Genomic DNA, 15789 nt, shown 5'->3' with positions numbered 1-15789 from the left:
GATCAAGGTCCTCTGAGTCTAATAGCAGTCCCTACTGCCTCTAAAGGACTGTGAGGAATCAAAGGAACTTAAGACATGGGTTTTGTGCACAAGTGTTTGAGATCTTGTTGGAAGACAGAGCAATGAAATAAATGCTCATTTAGAAGAGGATAGAGAAGTGGTGGGAGTCACTGATCTGACCTAGGGAATAGTAGCGTAGTTCAGGAAAGACATGAGGGCATGCAGGAAACCCTACAGGAAACCATGCAGGAAGATGGGAGTGGAGATGGGCGTTTCAAACTCATGGGAGGCTTTGAGCCTGGTGGTTAGCCCTGTAAAACTCCCCCATGAACATATTCTCAGGACTGACTCCAACTTCTCCCTTTCTTGTATGACAGTTACATAGGCACGGATGGCTTTACCAACAATCTGTTGTCTGTTGTCGAGCTTAGCCACATTTCTTTGGCAAATACTACTTCCTAAACAGATCAGGCAGGACCTCTCCCCTTAGGATGACTTAAAATATTGCTTGACCAACTTTATTGTGCATCAAACTCATGTGGAAAGCTTGTTAAAATACACATTTGTCAGTGATATCAGCAGGATGGTGAACTAGGAAGCTCCATGCCCTCCTTTCCCCAATGAGTTAACAACAGTATAGGACTAGAATACTTTCGTGAGAACTCAAGAGACCAGTTGAGAAGTTACAGTTTCCAGGCCAAAATAAAACCAAGAAAGGATTCTTGTGAAAGCAGTAGGAAAATTCATAGTGTTTTTGCATTCCCATCCATGTCCCACCCCCTGCCAGGCATAGTGTGGCACAACTGAGAGGAAACCTTCCTTACTCAGGCTCCTCCTTCAGGATTAAAACAAAGGAGTAGGCCTGCATCCAACATTCTGGTGTGTCTGGGGGCTGCCAGAGGTACTGGTTTCTATCTTGCCTGACTCAAAGCCCTGATGGGACCAGGCTTCATGTGGAAGCCGCCAAGAACAGCAAGCACCGCAGCAAGTTAGAGATGCAATTTCACAATAAGCCACCAGGGGGAGGAAAAAGACCACGGGCTTTTGAGAAGAAGCAGGGACAAGCTCCTTAGGGAATTTGAGACAGTTCAAAGCACATGCATGACCAAGAAATAAGAGCCAACTACAAGTTGTCTGAGAAACACACGTTAAATATAAAGATACATAAGAAGAGTAATGTCAGCGTCACGACAGAGTAACGTCTTTGTCTCTCCCCTCTAAGTTACAGCTAAATGGACATTCGTTAACCAACAGAGGATTCTCTACACAGCATAACAGGAGGCCTGAGAGAACCACGCAGCTGTACACCTGAAGGCAAGTGGACTGGATCCCCGGAAAGCAGTGGAACTAGGTGAGCGGACCCCAGCAGCAGCAATCCAGGTTGCAGATTCTCACATAGCAGCCAGCTAGCCTGTAAATGGAGGCAGGGGCATCCTAGCCTGTGAATGGATGCTTTTGGAGTAGTAAGCCCAGCTCGTTGGAGCACCCACCTACCCCAGCTACTGAGGCAGCCCTTCCCATGAGAATGCTCCCCACTGAGTAGTGGCAGCTCAGCCCTGGCAAAGGCGCCCCGCCCACAAAGTGCAGCAGCTCAGCCAGTCCCCTGCCAAGCACAGCAGCCCCACCTGCATGAAAGCAACCCAGCCACTGAGCACAGAGGCCCCACCTGTGTGAGCACAATCTGCCAGGTGGCTGCAGGTAGCTAGTGGAAATGCAGAGCGGCCCTACCAGCAGATGGAGTGGGATCAGAAAACGCAGCACCTGCACCACCCCCAGTGGTGGCAGGTGGAATCAGTGATCTGACACTACCACAAACGCACCTGCAGAGGATCAATTCATTAAACACCATGAAGAACTACGGTAACACTTCAGAGTAGAAAGAAAATGACAAGTCTCCAGAAACTAATCCTGAAGTCACAGAAGGTTACAATTTAAATGACAGAGAATTCAAAATAGTCATCCTAAAGAAACTCAATGAGTTACAAGAAAACTCAGAAAGAAGTTCGATGAGCTCAGGAATAAAATTAATGAGCAAAAGGGATACTTCACCAAAGAGGCTGAAGCCCTTACAAAACAAACTGTACAGAACTAGCCCTGATGGCCTCGTGGTTCCAGTTTAGTGCTCCCTGCTTCAGCAGCCTGGGTTTGCTTCCCGTCAGGGAACCTCACCACTGTCAGTCATTTGCCATGCTGTGGTGGTGGCTCTCCTAGAAGAACTAGAAGGACTTACAACTAGGAAATACAACCATGCACTGGGGCTTTGGGGAGAAAAAAACGAGGAAGATTGGCAAGAGATGTTAGCTCAGGGCAAATCTTTCCTGGCAAAAAAAACCAAAACCAATACAGACATGAAGAACACAATTAATGAGATAAAAAATGATCTAGAAACCATAAAAAATAGAGCTGACCTTATGGAGGACAGAATTGGTGAATTAGAAGGTAGAGATATAGAAATGCTTGAGGTAGAGGGAGAGAGAGAGAACTAAGATTAATTATAAATGAAGAAATTATTTGAGAAATATCCAACTCAATTGGGAAAAGCAACGTAAGGATTATAGATATCCCAGAGGAGGAAGAGAGGGAGAGAGGAGCAGAGAGCTAATTCAAGGAAACAACAGCCGAGAACTCCCCGAACCTGGGGAAGGCTGGAAATACAAGCACATGAAGCTGATCCACTGTCAAGAATGCGGTGTAGGGCGACTCTGAACTCAACTCCTTCCACAGACAAAACAAATTTACAACTACCCTTGGAACAATTACCCCGAGAGAGAATTGAAAACTGCATAAAAAGAACCCCCACAATAAAGGATGGTGCTGACTGAGGTGGAAGAGGCAGCAATTCCCCTCTGGAGAGGAAAAACCACATTTTAGCCATGGCACTTCACAGCCAGGAGCAACTTCAAGGTGCAAAGCTTTCCTGGAGGAGTGCTGGAGCTGACTGGGAGAGCTTTGCCACAATAAGCAGCTTTTGGACTCAGCACAACTGAGATGAGTGTCATAAGATCTGACTTTGCTGGCTATTAACAATAATGGGGAATACCCTCAGAAAAGCTATCAGACATAAGGGAAAGGAAAGCCTGCTCTTAAAGCGCCAAGACACAAATTCACTCATTTCAGAAAGCAACTTAAAATCCAGAAAGAAAGGTGCTCAGTCCTGTGGTGAAAAGAGACTCACTTGATAGGCTCTGGGCCATCTCAGTAAGAGGTGAGACCTCCCCAGGGACTGAGACATTGATGACAACCATTATTGTGACCTAGTACAGGTGTGCTGACATAGATGTTGGCAGACACCATTGGAGTTCTTCCCCTGGCCTGTTAGCCTATGGTCTGCCCCACCCACTAGAACACTGATTTAATCCAGCTCAGCCAGGGCAGGCAGCCACCCTAGGGACTGGCCCCACCCAACAGCAAGCCCTCTGGCAACTTGTGGGCCAGCAGAGACAGGGTATGTGGGACCTCTGCAGTGGGATGAATGGGTCTGTCTCTGTGGGGCAGGGCGTGAGTGAGGGGCAGGGCATGGGCAAAGGGTGAGCCTACATTGCCAGTATGTGTGGGTCCTCTGAAGCGGGGTGAGTGGGTCCACTTCAGTGAGTCAGGGCATGTGCATGGGGCAGGACTGTGTTGACAGGGTGTGTGGGCCTGTGGGCAGTGGCGCTTGTCAGCTGCAGCAGACTCGTGCTTCTCAAACAGTTACATAGGGGATCAGCCCCACGTTCTAACATCTGAAACAATTGTGTGCTGCCACTTCTGGGGCCGGCCCCACACAGCTGCACTCCTGAGAGGGCTGACAACAGCCTTGCAGGCTGCTGGCCTACAGCAGTTGTAAACCTCTGAGCCCAGCAACCAGCCACAATGGAGGCCTGTTCACTTAACAGGAAAGCTGCAGCAGAAATGTGCTATTAGGCCTTGTAGCCAACTGTGCTGGGGCTCCCCATACCTGATAAAGTGACTGAAGGGACCAGAGCAGCCACACAGCTGAGCATTACAACCAGATGGCCACGGGGACAGCCTAGCCTCCCTGTGCACCTGCAGCAAGAGCAGCCCTGCCAACACAGAGGGACACATGTAGCCCACACAGGGGACACTCCTGGAACATTTGGAACTGATGATGAGAGGGAAGCACTCTGCTAGGCCTCATAAGCCATCTCTTACATAAGGCCACCTCTCTAAGATTGAGAGACACAGCTGATTTACCTAATACATAGATACAAGCATGAAAAAGAGGCAAAATGAGGAGACAAAGAAATATGTTCCAAATAAGGGAATAGGATAAATCCTCAGAAAAAGAACTAAATAAAACAGAGATAAACAATCTACCTGATAAAGACTACAAACTAATAGTCATAAGGATGCTCATTGATCTTGGGAGAAGAATGGATGAATTCAGTGAGAATTTCAACAAAGAATTAGAAAATATAAAAAGGAACCAATCAGAAATGAAGAATACAACAATAGAAATGAAAAATTCACTAGAGGGACTCAATAGCAGAGTCGATGAAACAGAAGAATGGATCAGTGAGCTGGATGAAAGACTAGAGGAAATCACCCAAGCTGAACAGATAAGAGAAAAAAGAATTTAAAAGAACGAGGACAGGGGCTGGCCCCGTGGCTGAGTGGTTAAGTCCGCGCGCTCCGCTACAGGCGGCCAAGTGTTTCGTTGGTTCGAATTCTGGGCGCAGACATGGCACTGCTCATCAAACCACGCTGAGGCAGCATCCCACATGCCACAACTAGAAGGACCCACAATGAAGAATATACAACTATGTACTGGGGGGCTTTGGGGAGAAAAAGGAAAAAATAAAATCTTTAAAAAAAAGAAAAGAACGAGGACAGTCTAAAGGACCTCTAGGGTAACATCTAATGCACTGACATCCATATTATAGATGTTTCAGAAGGAGAAGAGAGAGACAAAGGGGCAGAGAATCTACTTGAAGAAATAATATCTGTAAACCTTCCTAGCCTAAGGAAGGAAACAGACATCCAGGCACAGGAAGCATAGAGAGCATCAAACAAGGTAAACCCAAAGAGGTCCACATCAAGACGCATTATAATTTAAATGTCAAGATTTAAAGATAAAGAGAGAATCCTACAAGCTACAAGAGAAAGGCATCAAGTTATGTACAAAGGAAAACCCCATGAGGCTACCTTCTGACTTCTCAGAGAAACATTACAGGCTAGAAGGGAGTAGCACAATATATTGAAAGTGCTGAAAGGAAAAAACCTCAGCCAAGAGTACTCTACCTGGCAAGGTTATCATTCAGAATGGAAGGAGAGATAAAGAGTTTTCCAGACAAGCAAAAACTAAAGGAGTTTATCACCAAAAAACAAGCCTTACAAGAAATGCTAAAGGGAATTATTAAGTGGAAAAGAAAAGACCGCAAATAGGAATAATAAAATTATCAAAAAAACCCACATACAATAAAATCGCTGATAAAGGCAAATATACAGTAAAGGTAGCAGATCAACTACCTATGAAGCTAATATATGAAGATCAAAAGACAAAAGTACTAAAATTTTCTATTTCCATGATAAGACAGTAATGGATACACACACAAATAGGTTAGATATGATTTCAAAAACATAAATTGTGGGAGGAGAGGAGTAAAAGAGTAGAGCTTTTAGCAAGAGGCCATAGTAAATGGACCATCAACTTAACATATATATATCTACATATATAGATTGCTATATACATAGGTTATTATATATGAACCTCATAGTAATCACAAACCAGAAACCTATAACAAATACACAAAACATTAAGAGAAAGGAACTCAAACTTAATATTAGAGAAAGCCATCAAACCATGAGGGAAGAGAACAACAGAAGAAGAAAGGAAGAGAGAAGAACTACGAAAACACACAGAAAAAAAGAAAGTGGCAATAAGTGCATTCTTATCAATAACTGTTTTAAATGTCAATGGATTAAATGCTCCAATCAAAAGGCATAGAGTGGCTGATTAGATTAAAAAACAAGACTGCTATATATGCTGCATACAAGAGATACACTTCACACTTAAAGACACTCACAAACTGAAAGTGAAGGGATGGAAAAATATACTCCATGCAAATGGCAATGAAAAGAAAGCTGGGGTAGCAATATTTATACTAGACAAAATAGACTTTAAAACAAAAACTGTAGCAAGAGACAAAGAAGAGCACTACATAATGATAAAAGGAACAATTCAACAAGAGGATATAACACTTGTAAGTATCTATGCATCCAATGTAGGAGCACCTAAATATATAAAGCAATTATTAACAGACATAAAAGGAGAAATAGATAGTAACACAATAACAGTAGGGAACTTCAACTCTCTACTTACACAAATGGATAGATCATCCAAACAGAAGATTAATAAGGAAACATTAGTCTTAAATGACACATTATACCAAACAGACTTAGTAAATATATATAGAACATTCCCTCCAAAAACCACAGACTACACATTGTTTTCAAATGTGCATGGAACATTCTTTAGGATACATTACATATTAGGCCACAAAACAAGTCTCAATAAATTTAAGAAGATTGAAATAATACCAAGCATCTTTTCTGACCACAAGGGCATGAAACTAGAAATTGACTACAGGAAGGAAATTGGAAAAGCCACGAATATGTGGAGATTAAACAAAATGCTACCGAACAACAATTGGGTCAGTGAAGAAATCAAAGGAGAAATAAAAAAATACCTGGAGACAAATGAAAATGAAAATATGACTTGCCAAAATTTATGGGGTACAGCAAAAGCAGTCCTAAGAGGGAAGTTTATGGCAATACAGGCCCACTTCAACAAACAAGAAAAATCTCAAATAAACAATCTAACAGTGCACCTGAAGGAGCTGGAAAAAGAACAAACAAAGCCCAAAATCAGCAGAAAGAAGGAAATAAAAATCAGAGCATAAATAAACAAAATAGAGACTAAAAAACAATAGGAAAAAATCAATGAAACAAAGAGATGGTTCTTTGAAAAGATAAACTGAATTGACAAACCTTTAGCTGGACTGACCAAGAAAAATATAGAGGAGGCTTGAATAAATAAAATCAGAAATGAAAGAGGAGAAATTACAATAGTCACCTCAGAAAAACAAAAGATTATAAGAGAATATTATGCAAAGCTATACTCCAACAAATTATCCAATTTAGAGGAAATGGATAAATTCTTAGAATTATACAACCTCCCAAAACTGAATCAAGAAGAAAAGAGAATTTGAATAGATCAATCACCAGTAAGGAGATCAAAACAGTAATCAAAAATCTCCCAAAAAATGAAAGTCTGGGACCAGATGGCTTCCTTAGTGAATTCTACCAAACATTCAAAGAAGACTTAACGCCTATCCTTCTCAAACTCTTCCAAAAAATTGAAGAGGAGGGGAATCTTCCTAACTCATTACATGAAGCCAACATTACCCTGATACCAAAACCAGACAAGGATAACAAAAGAAAAGAAAATTATAGGTCAATACACTGAGGAATACGAATGCAAAGATCCTCAAGAAAACACTAGTAAATTGAATATAGCAATACATTAAAAGGATCATACACCCTGATCAAGTGGTATTTATTCCAGGGATGCAGGGATGGTTCAACATCCGCAAATCAATCAATGTGATACATCACATTAACAAAATGAAGAATAAAAATCACATGATCTTCCCAATAGAGGCAGAGAAAGCATTTGACAAGATACAGCATCCATTTATGATTAAAAATTCTGAATAAAATGTATATAGAAGGAAAGTACCTGAACATAATAAAGGCCATAGATGACAAACCCATGGCTAATATCATATTCAATGGAGAAAAACTGAAAGTTATCCTTCTAAGAAAGGAAACCAGACAAGGATGCTCACTTTTGCCACTGTTGTTTAACATAGTCTTGGAAGTCCTAACCAGAGCAATTAGGCAAGAAAAAGAAGTGAAAGGGATCCAAGTTGGAAAGGAAGAAGTGAAACTCTCACTATTTGCAGTTGACATGATTCTATTTGTAGAAAACCCTAAAGAATCTGCTTAAAAGTAACAGAAATAATCAACAAATATAGTAAAGTTGCAGGGTATAAAATCAACATACAAAAATCAGTGTATTTCTACACGCTAATAACAAACTAGCAGAAAGAGAACTCAAGAATACAATCCCATTTATAATCAAAACAAAAAGAGTAAAATACCTAGGAATAAATTTAACCAAGGAGATGAAAGACCTATGCACTAAAAACTATAAGACATTACTGAAAGAAATTAAAGAAGACATAAAAAAATGGAAAGATATTCCATGCTCATGGATTGGAAGAATAAACATAGTTAAAATGTTCATATTTGCTAAAACAATCTAGAGATTCAATGCAAGTCCAATCAGAATCCCAATGACATTCTTCAACGAAATAGAACAAAGATCCTAAAATTTATGTGGAACAGCATAAGATCCCAAATAACCAAAACAATCCTGAGAAAAAAAGAACAAAGCTGGTGGTATTATGATACCACCCTGAATTCAGGTTATACTACAAAGTTATAGTCATCAAAACAGCATGGTACTGGGACAAAAACATACACACAGATCAATGAAACAGAACTGAAAACCTAGAAATAAAACCACACATCTATTGACGGCTAATCTTTGACAAAAGAGCTAAGAACATATAATGTATAAAGGAAAATTCTTCAATAAATGGTGTTGGGAAAACTGGACAGCCACATGCAAAAGAATAAAAGTAGACCATTATCTTCACTATACACAAAAATTAACTCAAAATGGAACAAAAACTTGAATGTAAAACCTATAACCATAAAACTCCTAGAAGAAAATATAGGCAGTACACTCTTTGAGATCAGCCTTAGCAGTATCTTTTTGAATAGTGTGTCTACTCAGGCAAGGGAAACAAAAGAAAAAATAAACAAATGGGGCTACATCAGACTAAAAAGCTTCTGCATGGCAAAAGAAACCATCAACAAAATGAAAAGCAACCTACCAAGTGGGAGGAAATATTTGCAAATCATATATCTGACAAGAGGTTAATTTCCAAAATATATAAAGAACTCATACAACTCAACAACAAAAAGATGAACAACCCAATAAAAAAATAAGCAGATGATATGAACACACATTTTTCCAAATAAGATACACAGATGGCCACAGGCACATGAGAAAATGTTCAACTTCACTAATTATCAGGGAAATACAAATCAAAACTACAATAAGATATCACCTCACATCCACCAGAATGGCTGTAATTAACAAGACAAGAAATAATAAGTATTGGAGAGCATGTGGAGGAAAGAGGGCTCTCATATACTACTAGCGAATGCAAACTGGTGCAGTCACTATGGAAAACAGTATGGAGATTTCTCAAAAAATTAAAAATAGAAATACCACATGATCCAGCTATCTCACTACTGGGTGTTTATCAAAGAGCATGAAATCAATAATTTAAAAAGATTTATGCACCCCTATGTTCGTTGCAGCATTATTCACAATAGCCAAGATGGGAACCAGCCCAAGCGCCCATCAACAGATGAATGAATAAAGAAGATGTGATATATATATATACAATGGAATATACTAAGCCATAAAAAAGACAAAATTGCGCCATTTGCAGCAAGATGGATGGACCATGAAGGTATTATGCTAAGGGAAATAGACAGAGAAAGACAAACACTGTATGATTAAATTCATACATGGAAGATTAAAAAAACACAGATAAGGAGAATGGATTAGTGGTTACCAAAGGAGAAGGGGGTGGAGTGGGGGGCAAAAGGGGTAAAGGAGCACATATATATGGTGACAGATGAAAACTAGACTATTGGTGGTGAACACGATGCAGGCTATACAGAAACTGAAATACAATAATCTACACCTGAAGTTACACAATGTTACAAGCCAATACAACCTCAGTAAAATATTTTTTTAAAAAAAGATGCCAAATTGCATGACTAGATGTATTCATATCACAATAAAAAGTATGGCTTCAGATGTTCAAAAATCAAATAAAATACCAGGTAAAAACATAATAATAATTAATAACCTTCCAAAAGAGAAAGCATCAGGCCCAGGTGGGTTCATTAATGAATTCTACCAGATGTTTAAGGAAGAAATTATACCAGTTCTCTACAATCTCTTTTAGATAATAGAAACAGAGGTAACACTTCTGAACTCATTTTATGAGGCCAGCACTACCCTAATACCAAAACCAGATAGAAACATTGCTAGAAAAGAAAGCTATAGACTAACATCTCTCATGGACATGAGTGCAAAAATCTTCAACAAAATATTAGCAAATCAAACCCAAGAATATATAAAAAGAACTACATACAGTGACCAAATGGGATTTATCCTAGGTGTGAAAAGCTGGGTCAACATTCAAAAATCAATTAGTGTAATCCATCACATCAGCAGGCTAAAAAAGAAAAAAATCACATAATCACAGCAATAGATGTAAAAAAAAGTATTTGACAAAATCCAACACTCATTCATGATAAACACTCTTAGTAAACTAGGAATAGAGGGGAACTTCCTAAACTTGATAAATATTATCTTAAAAAATCAACAACTAGGGGCCAGCCCAGTGGCATAGTGGTTAAATTCACATGCTCTACTTTGGTAGCCCAGGGTTTGCAAGTTCAGATCCTAGGTGTGGACCTGCACACTGCTCATCAAGCCATGCTGTGGCCATGTCCCACACACAAAATAGGGGATAATTGGCACAGATGTTAGCTCAGGGCCAATCTTCCTCATCAAAAAACCCCAAAACCTACCACTAATATCATACTTCCTGGTGGGAAACTTAAAGCTTTCCTACTAAGAGCAGGTATAAGTAAAGGATGTCCCCTCTTGTTTCTTCTTTTCAACATTGTACTGGAATTTCTAGCTAATGCAATAAGACAAGGAAAGGAAATAAAACATATATATACTGCAAAGGAAGAAATAAAACTTTCTTTGTTGTCAGATGACATGATTGGCTATGTAGAAAATTCAAAAGAATTGGCAAAAAAGTTCTTGGAACAAATAATAGATTATAGCGAGATTTCAGAATATAAGGTTAATATTACAAAAGTCAATCACTTTCTTATATACCAGCAATGAACAAGTGGAATTTGAAATTAAAAACAAAATACTATTGGGGGCCAGCCCCGTGGCTGAGTGGTTAAGTTTGCACACGCCGCTTCGGCAGCCCAGGGGTTTGCCAGTTGGGATCCTGGGCACAGACATGGCACTGCTCTTTAGGCCATGCTGAGGTGGCATCCCACATGCCACAACTAGGAGGACCCACAACTAAAAACTAACAGCTATGTCCCAGGGGGCTTTGGGGAGAAGAAGGAAAAATAAAATCTTCAAAAAAACAACAACAAACAAAAAAACCACAATACACTTTACATCAGCATCTAAAAAATGAAATACTTAAGTATAAATCTAATAAAATATGTACAGGATCTATATGAGGAAAACTACAAAACTGAGACGAATGAAATCAAATAAGAACTAAATAAGTGGAGCGATATTTCATGTTCACGGATAGGAAGAATCAATATTAAGATGTCACTTCTTCCAAATTTGGTCTATAGATTCAATGCAATTTCAATCAGAATTTCATCAAGTTATTTTGTGGATAATGACAAACTGATCTTAAAGTTTATATGGAGGGGCAAAAGATAGTCTCTTCAACAAATGGTGCTGAGACAAGTAGACATTCATATGCAAAAAGATGAATCTAGACACAGACCTTACATCCTTCACAAAAGCTAACTTAAAATGAATCACAGACATAAATGTAAAATGCAAAACTATAAAATTCCTAGATGATAACATAAGAGAAAACTTAGATGACCTTAGATATGGCAATGGCTTTTAGATATAATACCTATCACAAGATCCATGAGAGCAATAACCGATAAGCTGGACTTCATTAAATTTTAAAACTTCTGCTCTGTGAAAGACTATATCAAGAGAATAAAAAGGTGAGTAACAGATTGGGAGAAAATATTTTCAAGATACATCTGACAAAGAACTTTATCCAAAATATACAAAGAGATCTTAAAACTCAACTATAAGAGAATAATTGAGCCATTAAAGAATGGGCCAAAGACCTTACAGACACCTCATCAAAGAAGATATACAGATGGCAAATAAGCATATGCAGAGTACTCCACTCATATGTCATCAGTGAAACGCAAATTAAAACAACATGGAGATACTGCTACACACGTATTAGAATGTCCAAAGTCCAGACACTGATAACATCAAGGATGTGAAATAACAAGAACTCTCATTCATTGCTGGTGGGAATGCACAATGATACAGCTGCTTTGGAAGACAGTTAGGCAGTTTCTTACAAAACTAAACGTTCTTACCCCATGGTCCAGCAATTGTGTTCCTTGTTATCTACCCAAAGGAATTGAAAACTTATGTCCACACAAAACCTACATATGAATGTTTATAGCAACTTTATTCATAGTTGCCAAACTTGGAAGCAACCAAGATGTCTTTCAGTAAGTGAATGGATAAATAAACTATGGTATATTCAAACAATGGAATGTTATTCAGCACTAAAAAGAAATGAACTACAAAGTCATGTAAAGACATGGAGAAACCTTAAGTACATCTTACTAAGTGAAAGAAGCCAATGTGGAAATGTTATAAACTGTATAATGACAATTATATGACATTCCAGAAAAGACAAATCTATGGAGAGAGGAAAAAGATCAGTGGTTGCTAAGGGCTGAGGGTGGAGGGAGCAATAAACAGGTGGAGTAGAGAGGACTTTTAGTGCAGTGAAAATGCTCTATGTGACACCATTATATTGGATAGATGCCATTGTACATTTATCCAGACCCATAGAAAGTACAACACCAAGAGTGAAATGTAATGTAAACTATGAACTTTGTGTGATTATAATGTGTCAATGGAGGTTCATCAATTATAAAAAATGTAACACTCTGGTGTGGGATATTGATAATGTGGTAGGCTATGCCTGTTCAGGAGCAGGTGGTATATGGTAAATCTCTGTATCTTGCCCTCAATTTTGGTATGAATCTAAAACTGCTCTAAAAAATAATAAAAAAATACTTGCACAAACCCAGAAAAGATACATCCCTGAAAAAGAATTGAGAAATCTTAGAACCTTTAGCTGGGTTGATTGCTTAAGTTCTTCCTCTGCATGAAGCCAGTCTGTAAAGATTGGGAGAGGTGGTTTTTCTCAAATGTCCAAATTTCAACAAAAGATCATAAGGCATACAAAGTAACAGAGAAACATGGCACAATCAAAGGAATAAAATAAAACTCTAGAAACTCACTCTAAAGAAATGCAGATATTTGAGCTACCTGAAAAAGAATTTAAAATAACTATCTTGAAGATGCTCAATGAGCTAAAGGAAAACACAGATAGGCAACTATATGAAGTCACGTAAACAATGCATGAACAAAATGAGGATAGAAATAAACAGATAGAAAGTATAAAAAAGAACCAAACAGAAATTCTGGAGCTGAAAAATACAATAACTGAGCTGAAAAATTCACTAGAGGAGTTCAACTGCAAACTTGATCAGAAAGCAAAAAGAATCAGTCAAGTTGAAGGCAAGTGATTTGAAATCCTCAAGTCAGAGGTGAAAAAAAAATAAAGAGCGAAGAAAAGTGAAGAGAGCCTAAAGGACTTACAAGATACCATCAAGTGGACCAATGTACCCATTATGGGAGTCCCAGAATTAGAAAAGAGACAGAAAGGAGCAGACCACTCATTTGAAAGCATAATGGCTGACAACATCCCAAATCTGAGGAAAGCAAAACACAAACAAATTCAAGAAGCTCAAATAACTCCAACTAGGATCAACTGAAAGAAACTCACACTGAGAGACATCATAAACTGCTAATGTCAAAGACAAAGCTAGAATCTTGAAAGCAGCAAGAATAAAATGACTCATCACATACAAGTGAGCTTCCATAAGATTATTTGTGGATTTCTCAGCAAAAACCTTGAAGACGAGAAGAGAATGGGAGAATATATTCAAAGTGCTGAAACAGAAAAAAAAACCTGTCAACCAAGAATACCATATCCAGAAAAACCGTCCTTTGAAAATGAAGGAGGAATTAAGACATTCCCAGATAAACAGAAGCTGAGGGAGTTCATTACAACTAGACCAGTTCTACAAGAAATGGGAAAGGGAATCCTTCTAGTTTAAAGGAAAGGATGTTAGAGAGCAACATGAAGCCATGTGAAAATATAAGGTTCTCTGGGAACGGTAATTACATGGACAAATATAGTAACCTGTATTATTGTAATTTTATGCATAAATTCACTTTTAATTCTTGTATAGAATTTAAATGACAAAAACATAAAATGGCAACTATAAATCTACATTAATGGGCATACAATATATAAATATGGAATTCATGATATCAGTGACACGAAGTGGGGAGGTAGAGCTGTACAGGAGCACAGTTCTTGTATACAACTGAAGTTAAGTTGTTACCAGTATAAAATAGAATGTCATAACTTTAAGATGTTTTATGTAAATTGCAATGGTAACCACAAGAAAATATCTATAGAATATATACAAAAGAAAATGAGAAGAGAATCAAAGCATGTCACTACAAAAACTCAATGAAACACAAAGGAGGCAGTATGAGAGGAAAACCTGCCAAGACTGAGTCATGAAGAATAGAAAATCTGAACAGATCGATAGCTGGTAAGGAGACTGAAGCAGTAACCAAAAACCTCCCAACAAAGAATAGCCTATGGCCTGATGGCTTCACAGCAGAATTCTACAAACATTTAAAGAATTAACAGCAACCCTCCTCAAACTCCTTCAAAAAGCTGAAGAGGAGGGAATTCTTCCAAGCTCGTTCTATGGGGCCAGCATTACCTTGATACCAAAGCCAGACAAAGATACTACAAGGAAAGAAAACTACAGCTCAATATCCCTAATGAATATTGATGCAAAATTTCTAAACAAAATACTAGTGAATAGAATTCAACAGCACATTGAAAGGATTACAGGGCCAAGTGGACTCATTCCTGAAATGCGAGGATGATTCAATGTAAGAAAATCAACCAATCTACTACGCCACACTAACAGAATGAAGGACAAAAACCACATGACCATTTCAGTTCAGAAAAGCATTTGACAAGGTTCAACACCCTTAAAAACACTCAACAAACTTGCAGTAGAAGGAAACTACCTCAACACAACAAAGGCCGTATATGAAAAACCCACAGTGAATGTCATACTCACTGAGGAAGACTGAAAGCTTTTTCTCCATAACCAAGAACAATATAAGGATGCCTACCCTCACCATTTTTATTCTACGTAATATTGGAAGTCCAGCCAGAGCAATCAGGCAAGAAATCAAAAAGAGATCATCCAAATTGGACACAAATAAGTGAAATTAGCTCCGTTCACAGATGACATGATCTTATATGTAGAAAACCCTAAAGATTACACACACACACACACACACCTGTTAAAACTAATAACCAGATTTAGCAAAGTTGCAAGATACGAAATTAACACAGAAAAAAATCAGCTTTGTTTCTACACACTAACAATGAACATTCCAAAAGGGAAATTAAGAAAACAATTTCATTTACAATAGCATCAAAAAGAATAAAATACTTAAGAATAAACCCAACCAAGAAGGTAAAAGCCATGGGCACAGAAAACTAGGAAACATTGCTGAAAACAATTAAAGGCACAAATAATCAAAAAGACATACCATGTCCACAGACTAGGAGACTTACCATCGTTAAGATGTCAATGCTACCCCAAAAAGCTACAAATTCAACACAACCCTATAAAAATCTC

This window comes from Equus asinus, chromosome 3 (genome assembly GCF_041296235.1).
Source record: "Equus asinus isolate D_3611 breed Donkey chromosome 3, EquAss-T2T_v2, whole genome shotgun sequence".
Classification (NCBI taxonomy): domain Eukaryota; kingdom Metazoa; phylum Chordata; class Mammalia; order Perissodactyla; family Equidae; genus Equus; species Equus asinus.
The sequence above is the reverse complement of the archived record's forward strand: the minus strand, read 5'-3'. Positions refer to the sequence as shown.